A 24,926-nucleotide genomic window follows, 5' to 3' on the forward strand; every position below is an offset into this window, starting at 1 on the left:
CCTTTTTTTATACAATGGAGTTTACCCAAGAAAACCAAAAATATGGGGAACCAGGAAACTGAAGGGACTGAAAATCCTACAACATAAGAAAAATTTAGCAGAATTGGTGCTCTTTAGCTTAAAATAGAAAAAATGTAGGAACTTCTGGACACCTGCCTTCATGTACAAAAGAAGGACTACACAATATGTTAGGTCACTGATGCAGAGAAGATACAGGAGGTCAGATTTTCACTTAACATAAGGAAAACAGCAAGTTGTTACATAATACTGAGCAGAGTTCCCTGTGCTATATAGTAGGTCCTTGTTGGTTATCAATTTTATTTTTTATTGGAGTATAATTGCTTTACAATGTTGTGTTAGTTTCTGCTGTACAATGAAGTGAATAAGATATATGCATACATATATCCCCTCCCTCTAGGACCTCCCTCCCACCCCCACCCCACCCATCTAGGTCATCACAGAGCACAGAGCTGAGCTTCCTGTGCTTTATAGCAGGTTCCCACTAGCTATCTATTTTATGCATGGTAGTGTATATATGTCAATCCCAATCACCCAATTTGTCCCACCCTCCCCTTCCCTCCCTGTGTCCACATGTCCATTCTCTATGTCTGCATCTCTATTCCTGCCCTGGAAATAGGTTCATCTGTAAAATTGTGCTAGATTCCGCATATATGTGTTAATATGTGATATTTGTTTTTCTCTTTCTGGCTTAAATATAGCAGGTTTACATGTCAATCCCAAACTCCCTAACTATCCCTTCCCCCCACCCTTACCCCCTGGTAACCATAAGTTCATTCTCTAAGTCTGTGAGTCTGTTTCTTTATTGTAAATAAGTTCATTTGTATCATTTCTTTTTAGATTCTGCAATATCATATGATATTTCTCTTTCTCTGTCTGACTTACTTTACTCAGTATGACAAAAGAATTTGAAAAAGAATAGATACATGTATTTGTATAACTGAATCACTTTGCTGTACACCTGAAACTATCACAACATTGTTAATCAACTATACTCCAATATAAAATAAAAAGTTAAAATAAAAGAGCAAGTAAAAACTGCATTGAACTCACAAAACCTGCACACGAATGTTAATAGCAGCTTTATTGATCATTGCCAAAACTTGGAACCAGTCAAGATGTCCTTCAATAGGTGAATGGATAAATAAGCTGTGGTACATCCAGACAATAGAATATTATTCAGTGCTAAAAAAAATGAGCTATCAAGGTATGAAAAGACATAAAAGAATATGAAATGCATATTACTGAGTGAAAGAAGACAGTCTGAAAAGGCTACATACTATGATCCTACTATGCAACATTCTGAAAAAGACAAAACTATGGAGATAATAAAAAGATCAGGAACTTCCCTGGTGGTCTAGTGGTTAAGACTTTGCCTTCCAATGCAGGGGGTGCGGGTTCAATCTCTGGTCAGGGAGCTAAGATCCCACATGCCTCGGGGCCAAAAAACCAAAACATAAAACAGAAGCAATATTGTAACAAATTCAAAAAGACTTTAAAAATGGTCCACATCAAAAAAAAAAAATAAAAGAAAAAAAAAAAGATCAGGGGTCAGTGGGAAGGGAGGGAGGAATGGGCTAAGCACAGAGGATTTTTAGGGTAGAGAAATTATTATGCATAATAGTATGGTGGTGGATACATGCCATTACACATCTGCGAAATCCATAGAATGCACATCACCAAGAGTAAACCCTAATGTAAACTATGGACTTTGATAATGATGTCTCAATGTTGGTTCATCAATTATAACAAGTGTAACACTCTAGTGAGGATGTTGATAGTAGGCGAGTGTGTGTGTTTGGAGGGTGGTGGTTACTTAAAAAAAGAGCAAGTAAAAACTGCTGTTTTTTTTTTTATATAACTCTCTGTAAAAAAGAGAGGTCCCCAGGCCCCCAGGCCTCACCAATGCTCAAGAAGTACAAATTCACACTGCTCTTAGAATACTTCAGTGGAAAATTTAGAGAAAAACTTATTTGCTATGTGCCAAGAACTACATGCTCTGCAGGGGAGGATACATGGATGAATAAAGGCCCAGCTGTACCTTCAAAGAGCCGGCAGTTCAGAGGGCTGACAGGCATGGATCCCTCATAGCAGAAAAATACTGATCTCTGATGGAGGAGAAATATGATTAACTTCCTGTACTAAGACAAGCATGGATTTCTTTCCTAGTTGTGGAAATAACTGCCATCCAACAGTACCATGCCAATCCTGAGAATGTGATTTCATAAATGTCCTAAATAGGTAGCAATACCAAGGATCTGCTTTCTAGTGGGGAATTGCATGGTTGACCTTAACTGATAACTCTTAAGGGAAGATGATTTAAGCTAAAGCTTATTATATCCATGGAAGGTCCATTCTTTACAGGTACCATGGAAACAAACAGATATTCTGATTACTTTCCCTTTTATGCTTTCCTTTTTGAAGTATATTCATTGTCACACAGTGTGTGCAGAGGGAAAAAGAAGAAAAACAACTTATTTCCATTGTTGAAGAACTTGACACATTTTGTATATTGATGTGAATCAAAGAGAGGCAAGATGGAGTGAGCATGTGAGGAGAAGAAATGCTAAATATATAAAAATAATTAAATATATTTTGAAACCAAGGACTGTCATAAAAACTAAGGCATTTCTTTTGCAAATTCACATAATCAATAAACTGAAACTAGTCAGAGACATATACACTGCATGTCAGTCCACTTAAATCAAGCACGAAGACAAACTTACAAGCTAGAAACATCGACATCCTTGAGGTATCTGTCATTACACTGACTGACACAGGTATACATTGCCTCAAGGCTCCTCATTCAGTGGACAAAGTAACTGCTCTCCCCTCCCCACTAAGTTACTCAGAGAAATGCTTTCCAAATGATAGTTAAATTGAGAGCAAGAAACTAGGGTCCAAATAGAACCTTGGGTTGCCAATGGCTCAAACAGGCCCAGTTTTCAAACTCATTTATTCATTCTTTATTTATTCAGAAAACACATATGCGCTTCTACTATGTGCCAAGTACTGTGTTGTGTGAGTCCTTCCCCAGCTAGCTCCACCACAGTTCATTCATTCATCCTAAAAACTCTTATTCACATTGCCCTTCAGATAGCCATCTTTGACACCACAGCTTACATGGAGAAACCAAGGAAAATTACTATTTGACTCACAAAGCCAACAGTTCCAGTGCTTGAGCCTGGTCTACAATCCCAGGGCTGGGAGGCCAGCTTGGCAGGAAAGGGCATCCCAGTCCAAGCCTCAGAGACTAACTCATCAGAAGTCCTCCTTCCAGAAGGTTCTGTTCATTCACACCAACAGATATAACTATATCTGTTGCTTATTTCCATTTACAAAATTTTCCTAAAAGCGAATTTGATAGTGAAAGAGAACCTGGCACATCAGAAACCTAGTCACCATATTTACAGGTTCAATAGAAAGCTAAATGCACAGAATCTAGAGAATTCACGTGGCACCTCCTTCCTGTGTCGATCTGAGGTTTCTATTTTTATTTTAAGTTTTGGGGGAGATGCATCTGTTTTCTCTCAATGTCATAGAAACAATTCATCTACAGGAAATCTATGGAAGTCAAGACTCCCACCTAATGAATACAGTCAGATAATAAGAAAACAACTTGGTGGGAATGTAAATTGATACAGCCACTATGGAGAATAGTATGAAGGTTCCTTAAAAAACTAAAAATAGAACTACCCTATGACCCAGTAATCCCACTACTGGGCATATACCTTGAGAAAACCATAATTCAAAAAGAGTCATGTACCACAATGTTCATTGCAGCACTATTCACAATAGCCAGGACATGGAAGCAACCTAAATGCCCATCGACAGATGAATGGATAAAGATGTGGCACATATATACAGTGGACTATTACTCAGCCATAAAAAGAAATGAAATTAAGTTATTTGTAGTAAGGTGGTTGGACCTAGAGTCTGTCATACAGAGTGAAATAAGTCAGAAAGAGAAAAACAAATACCGTATATATGCTAATGCATATATATGGAGTCTAAAAAAAATGGTTCTGATGAACCTAGGGGCAAGACAGGAGTAAAGACGCAGACATAGAGAATGGACTTGAGGACACGGGGAGTGGGAAGGGTAAGATGGGACGAAGTGAGAGAGTAGCATTGACATATATACACTACCAAATGTAAAATCGATAGCTAGTGGGAAGAAGCTGCATAGCACAGGGAGATCAGCTCGGTGTTTTGTGACCACGTAGAGGGGTGGGATAGGGAGGGTGGGAGGGAGATGCAAGAGGGAGGGGATATGGGGATATATGTATACATATAGCTGATTCACTTTGTTGTACAGCAGAAGCTAGTACAACATTGTAAAACAATTATACTCCAATAAAGATGTTTAAAAAAAATTTTTTTAATGAAATAAAATAAATAAGAAAACACCTACCATAGGACTTTTCCTTCTAGAAATGGTACAGAAATATGACTATATTTCTATATTTTACTGGCGATGGGTTTGATTTTGTTTTTTGGTTTTGTTTTTGATTTTTAGTATGGGAAACTTTCAATTTAGAAAAAGTAAGGCTAGAAGATTTGTCTAGTTCTTACTGAATGAAGAAGCAAAGAATCAGAATCTCCAGCAAACTTGGGATTAACTGCAAGGACACAGTACTTCTTATAGAGAATGTTCTCCTGGGCAATACGTGATGAATGCTCCCTCTTTCATGGAGGAATCAGAAAGAGTTGAGTTGTGGAAATGGAGACAGGCACAGGAGGCCAACCTCATTACCTTCTAGTTCAAGCCCTGCAGGTATCTTTGTCTCTTTGCCTGTTTGGCAGTCTCAGCAACTGTCTAGGAGAAGGCAGGGTTTACCTGTTACACAGCAGTGGTTAAGATCAGGCCAACCGAGGAACAACAGATGCACAATAGATTACCGAGGTCTTTAGGAAACTGGCAGACACAGTGTGAGGAGTAGCTGGTTCTCTGAGGGCTTGGCAAAGATATTTTTCATCCAATTTTTCATTCACTCAAAAATATTTATTTAATATTTATTTAGCATCTTCATTGTGCCTGGCCCTATCTTTAGCTATACAACAATGAACAAAATCTTTTTCCTTAATGAAGCTTACTTAGTTCTAATGGGGAAAACCAGGAAGGAGGAGAAAAAGAAGGAACAACAAAGAGCTGCTGACAAGAAGTCCCAAAGTCCTTTCAAAAAGTGTTCTCTAGTCCAGCAGATTTTATCCTGCTATCCTCCAGTTTCCAGTTTTCAAAAAGCCTATTTAATTGGTGAAAGGCTCAAACTGGCTTTTTTGAGATAAAAGGCTATTTCCCAGCAGCATCCCAAAATTCAGGTTATCATTTGGGAGCACACCAGTGTAACACCATTATTAATTTCTGGGCTTGCTGGGCGGTTTGTCTGCACATCTCCATCATCCAAGTTTCTAGGAGTAGAGGGGAACAAAGTGGAAATTAAACAAGCCACACCTGCTGAGGCATTGGGAAATTGGATGACCTTGAACAGGTTACTTAATCTGAGTTTAGTTATATGTAAAATGTAGAAAATACTTACCTCATGATATGAAGATAAAATGAGATAATGTACAGAAAGTTGTAGAGTGTCTGGCACATGGCAAGTGCTTTTGAAATATCGCTGTTATTAATTGCTATTACTACTACTACTACTAATAGGGCTTGTCAGTCCCTCCTCAACAAACTGCCAAATGACTTGCTAAGCAATGCCAAGAGATGCATGTGGGGCTGTGCTACCCTGGGGAAGTGAGAGGGAGTTATGAAAAACACCCTCCAGGAGCCATTGGAACACACGAGGATGGGTGTATCCAGTTGTTATACCCACAGGAAGATATATATGGGTTTTAATGACCTGACCAAGATTGTGTCACCGAAAAAGCCAAATAACAATTCCCAGGAAATAAAAAGAGATTCTGGGTAATAAAATAAAATCTAACCTTTTTTCTCTTTTCCTTTGTGCTTAGTCTAGTGTCTCTTGCTCATAGGGTGCAGCGTGCAGAGGCCTCGCGCAGACCTTCAGACCAGAGTTCCTCTTGCGAAAAGGCTGCAGGGACACCTCAGCTCAGCGGGCCATGCAAGACACTGCAATTCAAGATGGCAACGGCAGGCTGTGTGCAGAGGTGTTGCGTCAGGCACTGAGCTGAGCCAGCACCCTCATGCGAGGACTTGACCCCTCCCTGAAGAGATCCCTATGAAGCAGCACCCACCAGGGCTGGAGAGCTTATGCTCTAGATTGTGAGCTCACATTTCTCCATTCTGTGTTCAAAGAATAAAGCTTCCTTTGCTTCTGAACTGAACTCAGTCTCTCTTGTTGTATTGGTTAGAAAGACAACAGGCAGAAGACCTTCAAGACGGCGGAAGAGTAAGAGGTGGAGATTACCTTCCTCCCCACAAATACATCAGAAATACATCTACATGTGGAGCAACTCCTACAGAACACCTACTGAACGCTGGCAGAAGACCTCAGACCTCCCAAAAGGCAAGAAACTCCCCACGTACTTGGGTAGGGTAAAAGAACAAACAGACAAAAGAATAGGGACAGGACCTGCACCAGTGGGAGGGAGCTGCGAAGGAGGAAAGGTTTCCACACACTAGGAACCCATTCGCGGGTGGAGACTGCGGGTGGCGGAGGGGGGAAGCTTCGGAGCCGCGGAGGAGAACGCAGGAACAGGGGTGCGGAGGGCAAAGCGGAGAGATTCCCGCACAGAGGATCAGTGCCGAGCAGCACTCACCTGCCCGAGAGGCTTGTCTGCTCACCCGCCGGGGCGGGCAGGGCTGGGAGCTGAGGCTCAGGCTTTGGTGCTAGCTGGGAGGGAGTCCGGGAAAAAGTCTGGAACTGCTGAAGAGGAAAGAGACTTTTTCTTGCCTCATTATTTCCTGGTGCGTGAGGAGAGGGGATTCAGAACGCTGCTTAAAGGAGCTCCAGAGATGGGCGCGAGCCATGACTATCAGCGCGGACCCCAGGGATGGGCAGGAGACGCTAGGGCTGCTGCTGCCGCCACCAAGAGGCCTGTGTGCGAGCACAGGTCACTCTCCACACCGCCCCTCCCGGGAGCCTGTGCAGCCCGCCACTGCCAGGCTCCCGTGATCCGGGGACAACTTCCCCGGGAGAACGCACTGCGCGCCTCAGGCTGGTGCAACGTCATGCCGGCCTCTGCCGCCGCAGGCTCGCCCCGCCTCCTCCGTACCGCTCCCTCCCCCCAGCCTGAGTGAGCCAGAGCCCCCCGAAGCAGCTGCTCCTTTAACCCCGTTCTGTCTGGGCGGGGAACAGACGCCCTCAGGCGACCTACATACAGAGGCGGATTCAAATCCAAAGCTGAACCCCAGGAGCTGTGAGAACAAAGAAGAGACAGGGAAATTTCTCCCAGCAGCCTCAGGAGCAGTGGATTAAATCTCCACCATCAACCTGATGTACCCTGCATCTTTGGAATACCTGAATAGACAATGAATCATCCCAAAATTGAGGTGGTGGACTTTGGGAGCAATGATATATATTTTTTTTTTTCCTTTTTCTCTTTTTGTGAGTGTGTATGTGTATGCTTCTGTGTGTGATTCTGTCTGTATAGCTTTGCTTTTACCATTTGTCCTAGGGTTCTGTCTGCCTGTTTTTTTTTCTTTCTTTCTTTCTTTTTTTCTCCCTTTTATTCTGAGGCATGTGGATGACAGGATCATGGTGCTCTGGCCGGGTGTCAGGCCTGTGCCTCTGAGGTGGGAGAGCAAAGTACAGGACATTGGTCCACCAGAGACCTCCCAGCTCCATGTAATATCAAATGGAAAAAATCTCCCAGAGATCTCCAACTCAATGCCAAGACCCAGTTCCACTCAAAGACCAGCAAGCTACAGTGCTGGACACCCTATGCCAAATAACTAGCAAGACAGGAACACAACCCCACACACTAGCTGAAAGGCTGCCTAAAATCATAATAAGGTCACAGACACCCCAAAACACACCAACGGACTTGGACCTGCCCACCAGAAGGACAAGATCCAGCCTCATCCACAAGAACACAAGCACTAGTGCCCTCCACCAGGAAGCCTACAAAACCCACTGAACTAACCTTAGCCACTGGGGGCAGACACCAAAAACAATGGGAACTAAGAACCTGCAGCCTGCAAAAAGGAGACCCCAAACACAGTAAGTTAAGCAAAATGAGAAGACAGATAAAAATGCAGCAGATGAAGGAGCAAGGTAAAAACCCACCAGACCAAACAAATGAAAAGGAAATAGGCAGTCTATCTGAAAAAGAATTCAGAGTAATGATAGTAAAGATGATCCAAAATCTTGGAAAAGAATGGAGAAAATACAAGAAACGTTTAAAAAGGACCTAGAAGAACTAAAGAGCAAACAAACAATGATGAACAACACAATAAATGAAATTAAAAATTCTCTAGAAGGAATCAATAGCAGAATAACTGAAGCAGAAGGACAGATAAGTGACCTGGAAGATAAAATAGTGGAAATAACTACCACAGAGCAGAATAAAGAAAAGAATTGAGGACAGTCTCAGACCTCTGGAACAACATTAAATGCAGCAACATTTGAACTATAGGGGTCCGAGAAGAAGAAGAGAAAAAGAAAGGGACTGAGAAAATATTTGAAGAGATTATAGTTGAAAACTTCCCTAATATGGGAAAGGAAATAGTTAATCAAGTCCAGAAAGTGCAGAGAGTCCCATACAGGATAAATCCAAGGAGAAACACACCAAGACACATATTAATCAAACTATCAAAAATTAAATACAAAGAAAAAACATTAAAAACAGCAAGGGAAAAGCAACAAATAACATACAAGGGAATCTCCATAAGGTTAACAGCTGATCTTTCAGCAGAAACTCTGAAAGCCAGAAGGAAGGGACAGGACATATTTAAAGTGATGAAATGGAAAAACCTACAACCAAGAATACACTACCCAGCAAGGATCTCATTCAGATTCGATGGAGAAATTAAAAAATTTACAAACAAGCAAAAGTTAAGAGAATTCAGCACCACCAAACCAGATTTACAACAAATGCTAAAGGAACTTCTCTAGTCAGGAAACACAAGAGAAAGGAAATACTTACAATAAGAAACCCAAAACAATTAAGAAAATGGTAATAGTAACATACATATCAATAATTACCTTAAATGTGAATGGATTAAATGCTCCAACCAATAGACATACTGGCTGAATGGATACAAAAACAAGACCCGTACATATGCTGTCTATAAGAGACCCACTTCAGACCTAGGGACACATACAGACTGAAAGTGAGGGGATGGAAAAAGATATTCCATATTTTTTTTCTTTTCAAAAGAAAGCTGGAGTAGCAATTCTCATATCAGACAAAATAGACTTTACAATAAAGACTATTACAAGAGACAAAGAAGGACACTGCCTAATAATCAAGGGATCAATCCAAGAAGAAGATATAACAATTGTAAATATTTATGCACACAACATAGGAGCACCTCAATACATAAGGCAAATGCTAAGAGCCATAAAAGGGGAAATCGACAGTAACACAATAATAGTAGCGGACTTTAACACCCCACTTTCACCAATGGACAGATCATCCAAAATGAAAATAAATAAGGAAACACAAGCTTTAAATGATACATTACACAAGATGGACTTAATTGATATTTATAGGACACTCCACCTAAAAACAACAGAATACACTTTCTTCTCAAGTGCTCATGGAACATTCTCTGGGATAGATCGTATCTTGGGTCACAAATCAAGCATTGGTAAAGTTAAGAAAATTTAAAGCTTATCAAGCATCTTTTCCCACCACAATGCTATGAGACTAGATATCCATTACAGGAATAATATCTGTAAAAAATACAAACACATGGAGGTTAAACTATACACTACTTAATAAGCAAGAGATCACTGAAGAAATCAAAGAGGAAATCAAAAAATACCTAGAAACAAATGGCAATGAAAAAACAATGACCCAAAAGCTATGGGATGCAGCAAAAGCAGTTCTAGGAGGGAAGTTTATAGCAATACAATCTTACTTTAAGAAACAAGAAACATCTTTTAAAAACAACCTAACCTTACACCTAAAGCAATTAGAGAAAGAAGAAGAAAAAAAACCCAAAGTTTGCAGAAGGAAAGAAATCATAAATTTCAGATGAGAAATAAATGAAAAAGAAATGAAGGAAAAAATAACAAAGATCAATAAAACTAAAAGCTTGTTCTTTGAGAAGATAAACAAAATTGATAAACCATTAGCCAGACTCATCAAGAAAAAAAGGGAGAAGACTCAAATCAATAGAATTAGAAGTGAAAAAGGACAAGTAACAAGTGACACTGCAGAAATACAAAGGATCGTGAGAGATTATTACAAGCAATTATATGCCAATAAAATGGATAACCTGGAAGAAATGGACAAATTCTTAGAAAAGCACAACCTTCTGAGACTGAACCAGGGAGAAAAAGAAAATATAAACAGACCAATCACAAGCAGTGAAATTGAAACTGTGATTAAAAATCTTCCAAAAACGGGGGCTTCCCTGGTGGCGCAGTGGTTGAGAATCTGCCTGCTAATGCAGGGGACACGGGTTCGAGCCCTGGTCTGGGAAGATCCCACATGCCACGGAGCAGCTGGGCCCGTGAGCCACAATTGCTGAGCCTGCGCGTCTGGAGCCTGTGCCCCGCGACGGGAGGGGCCGCGATAGAGAAAGGCCCGCGCACCGCGATGAAGAGCGGTCCCCGCACCGCGATGAAGAGTGGCCCCCGCTTGCCGCAACTGGAGAAAGCCCTCGCACGAACCGAAGACCCAACACAGTCAAAAATAAATAAATAAATTAATTAATTAATTAAAAAAAAAAAAAAGAATACTTTAAAAAAAAAAAAAAAAAAAACCTTTAAAAAGAAAAAAAAAAAAAATCTTCCAAAAACAAAAGCCCAGGACCAGATGGCTTCACAGGCGAATTCTATCAAACATTTAGAAAAGACCTCACATCTATCCTTCTCAAACTCTTCCAAATATAGCAGAGAGAGGAACACTCCCAAACTCATTCTAAGAGGCCACCATCACCTTGATACCAAAACCAGACAAAGATGTCACAAAGAAAGAAAACTACAGGCCAATAACACTGATGAACATAGATGCAAAAAACTTCAACAAAATACTAGCGAAGAGTATCCAACAGCACATTAAAAGATCATACACCATGATCAAGGGGGGCTTATCCCAGGAATGCAAGGATTGTTCAATATATGTAAATCAATCAATGTTATACAACATATTAACAAGTTGAAGAATAAAAACCATATGACCATCTCAATAGATGCAGAAAAAGCTTTCAACAAAATTCAATTAATGTTAAAAACTCTCCAGAAAGTAGGCATAGAGGGAACTTTTCTAAACATAATAAAGGCCATATATGACAAACGCACAGCCAACATCATCCTCAATGGTGAATAACTGAAATCATTTCCACTAAGATCAGGAACAAGACAAGGTTGCCCAGTCTCACCACTATTATTCAACATTGTTTTGGAAGTTTTAGCCACAGCAATTGGAGAAGAAATAGAAATAATAGGAATCCAAATTGGAAAAGAAGAAGTAAAGCTGTCACTGTTTGCAGATTACATGATACTGTACATGGAGAATCCTAAATATGCTACCAGAAAACTACTAGAGCTAATCAATAAATTTGGAAAAGTTGCAGGATACAAAATTAATGCACAGAAATCTCTTGCATTCCTATACACTAGTGATGAAAAATCTGAAACAGAAATTAAGGAAACACTCCCATTTACCACTGCAACAAAAAGAATAAAATACCTAGGAATAAACCTACCTAAGGAGACAAAAGTCCTGTATGCAGAAAACTATAAGACACTGATGAAAGAAATTAAAGATGCTACAAACAGATGGAGAGATATACCATGTTCTTGGATTGGAAGAATCAACATTGTGAAAAGATTATACTAACCAAACCAATCTACAGATTCAACGCAATCTCTAACAAACTACCACTGGCATTTTTCACAGAACTTGAACAAAGAATTTCACCATTTGTATGGAAACACAAAAGACCCCGAATAGCCAAAGCAATCTTGAGAAAGAAAAACAGAGCTAGAGGAATCAGGCTCCTGGACTTCAGACTATACTACAAAGCTAAAGTAATCAAGACAGTATGGTACTGGCACAAAAACAGAAATATAGATCAATGGAACAGGATAGAAAGCCCAGAGATAAACCCATGCACATAGGGTCAACTCATCTTTGATAAAGGAGGCAAGAATATACAATGGAGAAAAGACAGCCACTTCAATAAGTGGTGTTGGGAAAACTGGACAGCTACATGTAAAAGAATGAAATTAGAACACTCCCTAACACCATACACAAAAATGAACTCAAGATGGATTAAAGACCTAAATGTAAGGCCAGACACTATCAAACTCTTAGAGGAAAACATAGGCAGAACACTCTATGACATAAATCACAGCAAGATCCTTTTTGACCCACGTCCTAGAAAAATGGAAATAAAAATAAACAAATGGGACCTAATGAAACTTAAAAGCTTTTGCACAGCAAAGGAAACTATAAACAAGATGAAAAGACAACCCTCAGAATGGGAGAAAATATTTGCAAATGAAGCAACTGACAAAGGATTACTCTCCAAAATTTACAAGCATCTCATGCAGCTCAATATCAAAAAACAAACAACCCAATCCAAAAATAGGCAGAAGTCCTAAAGATACATTTCTCCAAAGAAGATATACAGATGGCCAGCAAACACATGAAAGTATGCTCAGTATCACTAATCATTAGGGAAATGCAAATCAAAACTACAATGAGGTATCACCTCACACCAGTGAGAATGGCCATCATCAAAAAATCTAGAAACAATAAATGCTGGAGAGGGTGTGGAGAAAAGGGAACCCTCTTACACTGTTGATGGGAATGTAAATTGATACAGCCACTATGGAGAACAGTAGGGAGGTTCCTTAACAAACTAAAAATAGAACTACCATACGACCCAGCAATCTCACTACTGGGCATATACCCTGAGAGAACTATAATTCAGAATGAGTCATCTACCTCAATGTTCATTGCAGCTCTATTTACAACAGCCAGGACATGGAAGCAACCTAAGTGTCCATCGACATATGAATGGATAAAGAAGATGTGGCACATATATACAATGGAATATTACTCAGCCATAAAAAGAAATGAAATTGAGTTATTTGTAGTGAGGTGGATGGACCTAGAGTCTTTCATACAGAGTGAAGTAAGTCAGAAAGAGAAAAACACATACCGTATGCTAACACATATATATGGAATCTTAAAAAAAAAAACGGTTATGAAGAACCTAGGGGCAGGACGGGAATAAAGACACAGACCTCCTAGAGAATGGACTTGAGGACACAGGGAGGGGGAAGGGTAAGCTGGGACAAAGTGAGAGAGTTGCATGGACAAATATACACTGCCAAATGTAAAATCAATAGCTAGTGGGAAGCAGCCGCATAGCACAGGGAGATCAGCTCGGTGCTTTGTGACCACCTAGTAGGGTGGGATAGGGAGGGTGGGAGGGAGGGAGACGCAAGAGGGAAGAGATATGGGGATATATGTATATGTATAGCTGATTCACTTTGTTATAAAGCAGAAAGTAACACACCATTGTTAAGCAATGTTACTGCAATAAAGATGTTAAATTAAATAAAATAAAATTGAGATATAATTGACCTATAAAAAAAAAAATAAGAAAGACACCAGGCAGAAGGACTCTTGTTGGGGACTAACTCAGGAGGGTCTGTAACAATTGCAAAACATTGCAAACTCCTTCCCAAAGTGACTGAGAAGTAAGCCTGGAAGTTTAGTTGTAAGCCTTCCTCTAAGGGTTTTAAATTTGTAAAAATATTGTATGCTTCCTCAGAGTGGTATAAGATTCTTGGCAGGCATGGCTGGGTTAATCTAAAAGGTACCAAAACCATCGCAGTTACCCTCCCTGAAAAGAATTCCCTAGTGATTGACTAATAACTGGGGAATGCCATAGACAGACAGCAGCACACTCTGCACAGGTCATCTGGTATGAGGCGAGGCAGGGTGGGATGTAAATGAAAGTGAACAAAAAGGCAGGGAGGGTAAATTAAAGTGCATCAAGGCATTGGTACATGAAAGCACTGAGGCACTGCTCTCTAATACTAAAGGTTGTCAGGGAACATAGAGAGTAAGCTACTTTTCTAAATCCACATCAAAAGGCAGGGGGGAATGCTTATAATTCTGTTCAGGATAAAATAGTCAAAGGAGAAAAGAGGCAAGGACACAGCAAAGTGCACGCAGATGAGATCCACTTAGATCAAAGGGTTGTAAAGGTTGTTCACAGTGAAATGCTTGTGAGGAAGCTCAGGCTTTCAGGGAGGCAGGAAGGATCACTAGATTCTCTCCCCTGGTGAGGTTATGCAATGACACTGAGGTGAAAAGAAAGTGGCCATCTTAGATTTTATAAGAAAATGTGAAAATTGCCTGAATCATAGCAAAACTGTCACTAATGCCTTTGTAGAATATACAGATGAGCATGTGGTCAAGAAATCTCAAACCTGGGCTTCCCTGGTGGCGCAGTGGTTAAGAATCCGCCTGCCAATGCAGGGGACACGGGTTCAAGCCCTGGTCTGGGATGATCCCACCTGCTGCGGAGCAGCTAAGCCCAGGCACCACAACTACTGAGCCCACGTGCTACAACTACTAAAGCCCACGCACCTAGAGCCCGTGCTCTGCAACAAGAGAAGCCACCGCAATAAGCCCGCGCACCACAACGAAGAGTAGCCCGTGCTCGATGCAACTAAAGAAAGCCTGCGCGCAGCAACGAAGACCCAATGCAGCCAAAAATTAAAATAAAATAAATTAATTAAAAAAAAAAAAAGAAATCTCAAACCTGTCCACAGACGTGAAATATTTGGGAATGAAGGAAGCTCTGCTTTCACCAGGATGAAGCCTTGAGGCTCAACAAGCCATGTGTATATAAGTTTTTATTACCAGGTTAGGGCAGATGGGCAAATCAGACAGATCATTACAACCTGCCAGAAAATGGTGATGTCTAGAGTATAGCCCCAAGACCCTGGCTTGAGTAGGTGCAAATCAGAAAAGCAGCTTCATTTTCTCCTGCCCCTCTGGGCTGCATGGAGCCCACAGCGGCTATGGGAATCTTAGAAGGAAGGCTCCAATTTGTGGGAACCAGTGGTGGCTCATGGGATGGTACTGAGGGTTCTGAGATGCCTCCTATGGGATTCAGACTTGCCCAATTACATTTAGGAAACTGAAGAATGCACTGATAGAAGCTCATTTTTTGTGTGCCTGAGAAGCCTCTAAGGAGAAAACCCATGTCGAAGAAGGAGTTATGCGTAATGAATTCCACTAATCACAGAGAGTTATATGAAGGGATGGATGGTGGGGGCGGGGTGAGCCCAACATGGTGGCTCTAATTCTGGTAAGTCCCAGTTGGACTCACCTTTGAGTCCTGGAGAGAGGAAGGAGATTGAGTAAAAATCTGAAAAGGGAGTTTAAAATTCAACAAACCCTCAGCACGGCTTTGAGGCCTCACTCCCAAAGTTATGACGCAGCAAAAAAAAAAAAGGTGTTTTCCCCTTTGCCACAGCTTGCCCCACCCCACAGCAGTGGCCCTTCTAGAATTCCATGATCCATTAGTGCCTGGAGGAACTGGAAGGACCCAGCAGTGCTGCCCGTTAATAGTTAAGTAGTTTGTGAGCACATGTGACACAGTCCCTGATGGCAAAAAATATTCAGGGTACGTTATAAGCAATTGAAGATCTGTGAGAACAGAGGGACCAGGGCCTGTGTAATTGTGATTATTCTGTTATAATGAGACAATATCATGTTCTTGTTAATCATGTGGGCTCAGGAATCGAATGACCTGCGTTCAAATCAGGTTCCACACTAATTGGCTGTGTGACATGTGCAAACAATTCACCAACATCTCTGGGTCTCGGTTTTCACATCTATTAAGTAGGGATAACAGCAAGACCTAACTCACAGAATTCTTGGGAGGATTAAATAAGTAAAAAGCTTGGAAGAGTTTCCAGCACATAAAAAGGGCTCAACAAATATTAGGTTTGTTTCATGTGTTTTGACTAAGAAGTGTACCCACTGGCTGGGGATTGCTAAGAAAATATGTGGAAGAAATAATTTCTTCACCAAAACCAGAAAAGATTTCTATCATTCACATCAAATCCTCTTCCACAATCAGTCTTGAGAGAGCTTCTGGGATCTCTACTAGGGTTCATTGATGCATATACAGGTACTTCCTGTTCCAAAAAATCACATAAAGGAGCTTACAGTGAGATATATGATCTCTAAAATATTTAAAATAGGATTAAATAAGGATAGGAGCATAAAATGGAACCAAGATAGAGCTAAAAAACATACACACTTGCTAGCTGAGATATATAATAGAGAGGTCAAAGGTACTCCAAGATAGAATCCTGTTTTTGTTTTGTTTTGTTTTGTTTTAAAATAAGAAGAGCAAAATTTTTTTTTACATCTTTATTGGAGTATAATTGCTTTACAATGTTGTGTTCATTTCTGCTGTACAACAAAGTGAATCAGCTATATGTATACATATATCACCTCCCTCTTGAGCTTCCCTCCCATCCTCCTTATCCCACCCCTGTAGGTGGTCACAAAGCACCGAGCTGATCTCCCTGTGCTATGCAGCAGCGTCCCACTAGCTACCTATTTTACATTTAGTACTGTATATATGTCATTGCTACTTTCTCACTTCGTCCCAGCCTCCCCTTCTCCACCTGTGTCCTCAAGTCCATTCTCTACGTCTGCATCTTTATTCCTGCCCTGCCACTAGGTTCATCAGTACCATTTTTCTAGATTCCATATATATGTGTTAGCACACAGTATTTGTTTTCCTCTTTCTGACTTACTTCACTCTATATGACAGACTCTAGGTCCATCCACCTTACTGCAAATAACTTCATTCCTTTTTATGGCTGAGTAATATTCCATTGTATATATGTGCCATATCTTCTTTATCCATTCATATGTCGATGGGCACTTAGGTTACTTCCATGTCCTGGCTGTTGTAAATAGTGTGGCAATGAACATTGTGGTACACGTATCTTTTTGAATTATGGTTTTCTCAGGGTATATGCCCAGTAGTGGGGTTGCTGAGTCATATAGTAGTTCTATTTTTAGTTTTTTTAAGGAACCTCCATACTGTTCTCTATAGTGGCTGTATCAATTTACATTCCCACCAACAGTGCAAGAGGGTTCCCTATTCTCCACACCCTCTCCAGCATTTATTGTTTGTAGATTTTTTGATGATGGCCATTCTGACTGGTGTGAGGTGATACCTCTTTGAGGTTTTGATTTGTATTTCTCTAATGCTTAGAGATGTTGAGCATATTTTCATGTGTTTTTTGGCAATCTGTATGTCTACTTTGGAGAAATGTCTATTTAGGTCTTCTGCCCATTTTTGGATTGGGTTGTTTATTTTTTTGATACTGAGCTGTATAAGCTGCTTGTATATTTTGGAGATTAATCCTTTGTCAGTTGCTTCATTTGCAAATATTTGAGGTTGTTTTTTTGTCTTGTTTATGGTTAGAATCCTATTTTGATGTGCCCTAATCTGGAAGGGATGATGCAACAGGGAAAATTGATATTAATGTTGCCCTTTTTATATTCCAAGTGCACAAATGTGATGGAAATAAGCATATAGGTGCTGTCCCACTATGCGGCCCATGTACAGAGCCCTATCAAAAGATGAGAAGGAAGTAATGCACTCCAATTCTGTTTCTCTGCCTCAGTAACACTCTATGAAACCAACTCCTTGGGCCAACTTAAATATGGAAACCTAGGGAATAAAAGACAAGCTTAAAGAAGCAATTAGTATTGGTGATTATCAGAGGAGTCAAACACCTTTGTGTATTTTAAATACTCTATTATATTATCTAGGAATGATTCATCAATTGTCAATGGAAATCACTCTACAAAGTGGATATATTAAAGAATATTCATTAGAGTGTGTATAGATGGCCATGCAAGCAATTTGTCCATAATGATCAAAGCCAGTTGGACAGTGTTGGATTACTAAAGCTGGGTAGCAATTTGGCAAACATAAAAAGATGTCCCCAATAAAGATGTTAAAAAAAAAAAGATGTCCCCTGAAACCTGAAAGAGGCAATATTATTTCACAACTTTAAAGAAAAAAGTATTTAAAACATGAAGCTTAATTTGCCTGGAGTATGTGATCATTCACTCAGGAATATGGAAGAGACTGGAAGAGATGGGATAGTGACAAAACACAAATTCTCTCTGTGTTTTAATGTATAATGAGTTTTATGCACATTGCCCAATGGATCTGAATTCAAAATTCAAATCAAATGCTGTCACAAAGTGGTTGGGAAGAGATTTTCAACTAAGCACTTTAATAACCATACCAGATCTTCAGTCTGTCTATTTAGCCAGACTTTCATCCTCTATCTCCTCCACAAAGTATATGGGAGAATACAGACAGAGCATATAGTCCCTACTATTACCCCCAAACAGACCCTACTTTGAGTTTCTTTAACCCAATGATAGCTCTATTCTCAGACTCAGAGTCCTGTGCCTTCTATTCCAGCCATGTTTCTTGCATGAATCTTCTGTTTGCTCTCATAACCCTTCACCTGACTTACTATTATGCCCATCTGAATGTCCCTGGCTTCTGCTCCACCCTCCACGTAACTCATGTTATGCATTGTGACCACAGTGATCTAGAACCCTAGCTTTTTAAAGAGGCAGGTAAATTTACTTTCCATCTTTCTTACAGCAGATAGTGGAGCAGCACTGATTTATAAATTTGAGACAGAAGTAAAGATGTAAAGAAATGAACTCGAATTCTGTTTTCCTGCCTCAGTGACTTCTATGAAACCAACTCCTTGGACCAACATAAATATAGAAACCTAGGGAGTTAAAGGGAAGCTTAAAGAAGCAATTAGTATGGGTGCTGATCAGAGGATGTCTATCTCGGTCAGTGTGAAATACAACATAAGAAATACTGAAAGGAAGAAATACAAATAGTGTATCTCTTAAAACCCTACTCTTTTTTTTCTTAAACATCTTTATTGGAGTATAATTGCTTTACAATGGCATGTTAGTTTTGCTTTATAACAAAGTGAATCAGCTATACATATACATATATCTTCATATGTCCTCCCTCTTGCGTCTCCCTCCCACCCTCCCTATCCCACCCCTCTAGGTGTTCACAAAGCACCGAGCTGATCTCCCTGTGCTATGCAGCTGCTTACCACTAGCTATCTGTTTTACATTTGGTAGTATATATAAGTCCATCACTCTCTCACTTCGTCCCAACTTACCCTTCCCCCTCCCCATGTCCTCAAGTCCATTCTCTGCACCTGCGTCTCTATTCCTGTCTTGCCCCTAGGTTCTTAAGAACCTTTTTTTTTTTTTTAGATTCCATATATATGTGTTAGCATACAGTATTTATTTTTCTCTTTCTGACTTACTTCACTCTGTATGACAGTCTCTAGGTCCATCCACCTCACTAGAAATAACTCAATTTCGTTTCTTTTTATGGCTGAGTAATATTCCATTGTATATATGTGCCATATCTTCTTTATCCATTCATCTGTCAATGGACACTTAGGTTGCTTCCATGTCCTGGCTGTTGTAAATAGAGCTGCAGTGAACATTGTGGTACATCACTCTTTTTGAATTATGGTTTTCTCAGGGTATATGCCCAGTAGTGGGATTGCTGGGTCTAGTGGTAGTTCTATTTTTAGTTTGTTAAGGAACCTCCCTACTGTTCTCCATAGTGGCTGTATCAATTTACATTCCCACCAACAGTGCAAGAGGTTTCCCTTTTCTCCACACCCTCTCCAGCATTTATTGTTTGTAGATTTTTTGATGATGGCCATTCTGACTGGTGTGAGGTGATACCTCTTTGAGGTTTTGATTTGTATTTCTCTAATGATTAGTGATGTTGAGCATCTTTTCATGTGTTTGTTGGCCAACTGTATATCTTCTTTGGAGAAATGTCTATTTAGGTCTTCTGTCCATTTTTGGATTGGGTTGTTTGTTTTTTTGATATTGAGCTGCATGAGATGCTTGTAAATTTTGGAGAGTAATCCTTTGTCAGTTGCTTCATTTGCAAATATTTTCTCCCATTCTGAGAGTTGTCTTTTCATCTTGTTTATGGTTTCCTTTGCTGTGCAAAAGCTTTTAAGTTTCATTAGGTCCCATTTGTTTATTTTTGCTTTTATTTCCATTTCTCTAAGAGCTGGGTCAAAAAGGATCTTGCTGTGATTTATGTCACAGAGTGTTCTGCCTATGTTTTCCTCTAAGAGTTTTATAGTGTCTGGCCTTACATTTAGGTCTTTAACCATTTTGAGTTTATTTTTGTGTATGGTGTTAGGGTGTGTTCTAATTTCATTCTTTTAAATGTAGCTGTCCAGTTTTCCCAGCACCACTTATTGAAGTGGCTGTCTTTTCTCCATTGTATATTCTTGCTTCCTTTATCAAAAATAAGGTGACCATATGTGCGTGGGTTTATCTCTGGGCTTTCTATCCTGTTCCATTGATCTATATTTCTGTTTTTGTGCCAATACCATACTGTCTTGATTACTGTAGCTTTGTAGTGTAGTCTGAAGTCCGGAAGCCTGATTCCTCCAGCTCTGTTTTTCTTTCTCAAGATTGCTTTGGCTATTCGGGGTCTTTTGTGTTTCCATACAAATTGTGAAATTTTTTGTTCTAGTTCTATGAAAAATGTCAGTGGTAGTTTGATAGGGATTGCATTGAATCTGTAGATTGCTTTGGGTAGTAGAGTCATTTTCACAATGGTGATTCTTCCAATCCAAGAACATGGTATATGTCTCCATCTCTTTGTATCATTTTTAATTTCTTTCATCAGTGTTTTATAGTTTTCTGCATACAGGTCTTTTGTCTCCTTAGGTAGGTTTATTCCTAGGTATTTTATTCTTTTTGTTGCAGTGGTAAATGGGAATGTTTCCTTAATTTCTCTTTCAGATTTTTCATCATTAGTATATAGGAATGCAAGAGATTTCTGTGCATTAATTTTGTATCCTGCTACTTCAGCAAATTTATTGATTAGCTCTAGTAGTTTTCTGGTAGCTTCTTTAGGATTCTCTATGCATAGTGTCATGTCATCTGCAAACAGTGACAGCTTTACTTCTTCTTTTCTGATTTGGATTCCTTTTATTTCTTTTTCTTCTCTGATTGCTGTGGCTAACACTTCCAAAACTATGTTGAATAATAGTGGTGAGAGTGGACAACATGTCTTGTTCCTGATATTAGAGGAAATGGTTTCAGTTTTTCAGCACTGAGAATGATGTTGGCTGTGGGTTTGTTATATATGGCCTTTATTATGTTGAGAAAAGTTCCCTCTATGCTACCTTCTGGAGGGTTTTTATCATAAATGGGTGTTGAATTTTTTCAAAAGCTTTTTCTTGATCTATTGAGATGATCATATGGTTTTTCTCCTTCAATTTGTTAATATGGTTTATCACATTGATTTGTAACGCCTTACTCTTGATCTGCAGTAGCTCAGTGATTTTCATGTCCCTGCATCTCCTTGGATAACTTTATGGAAAACCCAACAAGGAGCCAACACAAGATGAGTAATGGTTTAGTGACTCAGACAAGAACAAGATGTCTCTGAATAAAAGAAAACAGTGTGCTCCAACCACAGGAAATCAGAAGCAGGAATCATCATGAGAGCCAAAAGTCAGCCTTGAAGCAGCACATCTGCCAACCACCAAAAACTTTCCTCAGGTTGCAGCTGGATTAAATTAGTAGCTGTCCTGTGAGTAAAGACTCCACTGTCTAAAGTATGTTATCTTCTTCGATCCCTTAAATAAGGTTTCCTTTTGATATATTGTTTAAGCATCCCTTTGTTTAAACATCCCATTTCCTAAGATTTGCTATGTGAGAGGACTATCTACCCATTGAGGGAGAGTCTGTGAATTCACAACAGTTTTTCAGCTCTTGGGATGTAGTTGTGGTACGTAATGCTGGCTTCCAACCCAATATCCCTATCTCTCTTCCTGTATAAAGTTCAAAAGTTCAGTTTACCCGACTTTGCTTTTACAAAAGACCTACATTAGTACGTATTTTCACTAACCAAAAGAAATCCCAAGAGGACTTTGCTTTTATGAAAGAAGGCAAAAAGTGGAGATAGCATTCAGCATTTGTTTTGCAGCAGCTGTTATAGAGGCAGAGAACACCCAAGCAGCAAGAGTGCCCCCGCCGCCCCCACAAGCTCCTTCCCTGGGAACTACACTCAGCATTTCAGCATCAAGCCACCATAGATTTGAACACTGTGAGCATCTGTGCTTTGTCCCCATTTATTTTGTGCCTCCATTAGCAAGATGTGTCCTAAGGTAATTGTTTCTTTGCTTCACACCATTTCAGCTTAGAAAAAGTTTCATTGGAACACTCTACTTTCAGAGAGCAGGGGAAACCTGTATTTCCCAACTTTCCTTACAGGTAATGGCAGCCACATGACATAGTTCTGATCAATAAAATGTAAGCTGAAGTCATTGGGTGGGGCTTCTAGAAAAATCCCTAAAAGACTCAGCTGGCATACACCTTTTCGTTCTTTCTCATTTTTCCTTTCTCATGCCTGGAATTGGATACAAGGGATGGAAAGGCAGCTACAGCCGTCATCTTGCAACCATGAAAGGAAGGCAAGAGAATCATAAAGACTTCAGCCCCAACAGCCTCAAGCTGGTGAACCAACACCAGCAACCATCTATGTCTGTGTTTCTTGTTACGTGAGAAAATAAATAACTATTTAGTTAATTACTAATATTCATGTTTATTGTTAAATGCATTTGATCAAAAAAAAACTGCAATGACTCCATACTATATAGTATACAGCATGGAGTATACTACTGTATACTATATAGTAGTTTAAATCGGAAATAAATAACAAAAATAACAGAATTAATTTCTGTCTATGATCTGTGATGGATCTTTCTTTTTGTGAACATGGCGTATGTCTGTGTGTCTGTGTTTGTGTGTGTGTGTATGTGTGTGTGTTGTACACTCACATCTACAGTATGCTATGTTTACTCTCAGATGATGTTATGGACTGAATGTTTCTCTTCCCTCAAAATTCATAAGTTGAAGCCCTACCTCTCAATGTGTTGACATTTGGAGACTGGGCCTTTGGGAGGTAATTAGGGTTAGTAGGGTACAGAGTTGGATGTGAATCCAGGACATCCAACTCTGACTGAGTTCATTCCATTATCTTGGGCAAATATACTTAACTCTGAATCTCAGCTTCCTCCACTATAAAATGGGAATATTTGGTACTATCTATTAAATGCGATATTTATAGATCACTTAGAGTAGGGATGGGTAAAGAGTAAATGCTCAATAAAAGCTGTTGTTATTATTAATCATGATGATGATGATGCCCTGAATTGGATAACTGCCCCTAAACTCACTATTTCGAGCAATGGAAATAACACTCTGGTAGACAATGAGTGGTGGTCATATTTTAAAATTTTAAATAAAAGACAGTGGTTAAAAGCCTGGATTTTTGGAGTCAGACCTGGAGTCAACATAGTTTTAACACCGTTACATACTATGAGCTCAAGCAAGTTCTTACTTCTCTGGTAATAATATTATAGGTTTTGGGGAGGGTTAGATGAACATATATATGTAAAGGGCTTAATGTGCATAAGAAACCCAATAAATGGCACTAGCATCAGATTTTGAATAACTTGTTAAATTCATAATACATTACAGAGCTCCCCACCACTCCATCTTCCTCTACCTGCTATTCCAACTTTAGCTCAGACTGGTAAAAACAAGTGATCCTTTGGTCGAGTTGCCCAAGTGTAGCTTCATTAAAATGACCTAGCAAATATAATCTCATTCAAGGACAGATTCTCAACAACAAAAAGACTCAGAACACTGAAATTAAATTAACTCCTCCTATTGGACTGATCAAGCTCCAAAGACTAAAGCAATAGATTCTTAATTATTATTATAAATAGAGCCTGGTGGAATTGTGTCAAAAAATTCATTCTACTGCTTATTTAGATGTGTCTAAAAATTACAGGAAATTGAAAGGCAATACCTCTTGTTGAGATAATAAGAGACAACCAAAAAAACTACCAACTGAAATATACTAAAATTTAAGAAGGTAAATTATCCAAATTGAGAAATGAATTAAATTCAAAATAATTTAGATGTATAAAAAGGATCAGCTTCTAGAGACATTACTTCAACCACACTTTCCATGTTGCTTTTGTAGATGAAGACAAGTGACCCTATATCTTTAGCTCATTGGCATAAAGGGAGCTCTTCTGGAATCTCCAAAAATATTTATTTGAGGAGTTTTCAGAAGTAACATCACATCTAAGCTAGAAGTGCTAATTAAAGGATTAAACTTTGGCCCCATATTTAAGGTGTTATGATTTTTTGGTTTCACAGAGCAAAACAAAAGCATGCAGAACAAGTTACTGTGTCATAAATTATGGCCTTCCTGCCACTTATAGAATCACAGTTGTTACCAAATCACAGAGGTCTTGATTGGTAGAAACAAAAATTATTTTGTATGTAACTCCTCCCTTCCATAGGACCCCAAGAGAGATGAGGATTCTCTTTATTAAACAGGTTCTCACATTTCCAACTATGACACAGTGAATTGATTGTGTAATAGAATCCCCAACATTGAAATCAGCCTAACTTTGTTTTTCTTCTAAAGGGTGTGTTTGTTTTTTCACCCCAATCCAGGACAACACATGCTTGTCTTGAGTTGTACCCTTTGAATGCAGATCACTCAGTTTCTTTTTAAATTTGTAGATTCAAAGAAAGAAAAAAGAACTTACTATTTAGTATATCTTCAGCTTAAACTTTTGAGTATCTTAATTGGAAAGTTATTTTAGTATTGGATTGTTTGATAACCA

This window comes from Balaenoptera acutorostrata, chromosome 4 (assembly GCF_949987535.1).
Source record: "Balaenoptera acutorostrata chromosome 4, mBalAcu1.1, whole genome shotgun sequence".
Lineage (NCBI taxonomy): Eukaryota > Metazoa > Chordata > Mammalia > Artiodactyla > Balaenopteridae > Balaenoptera > Balaenoptera acutorostrata.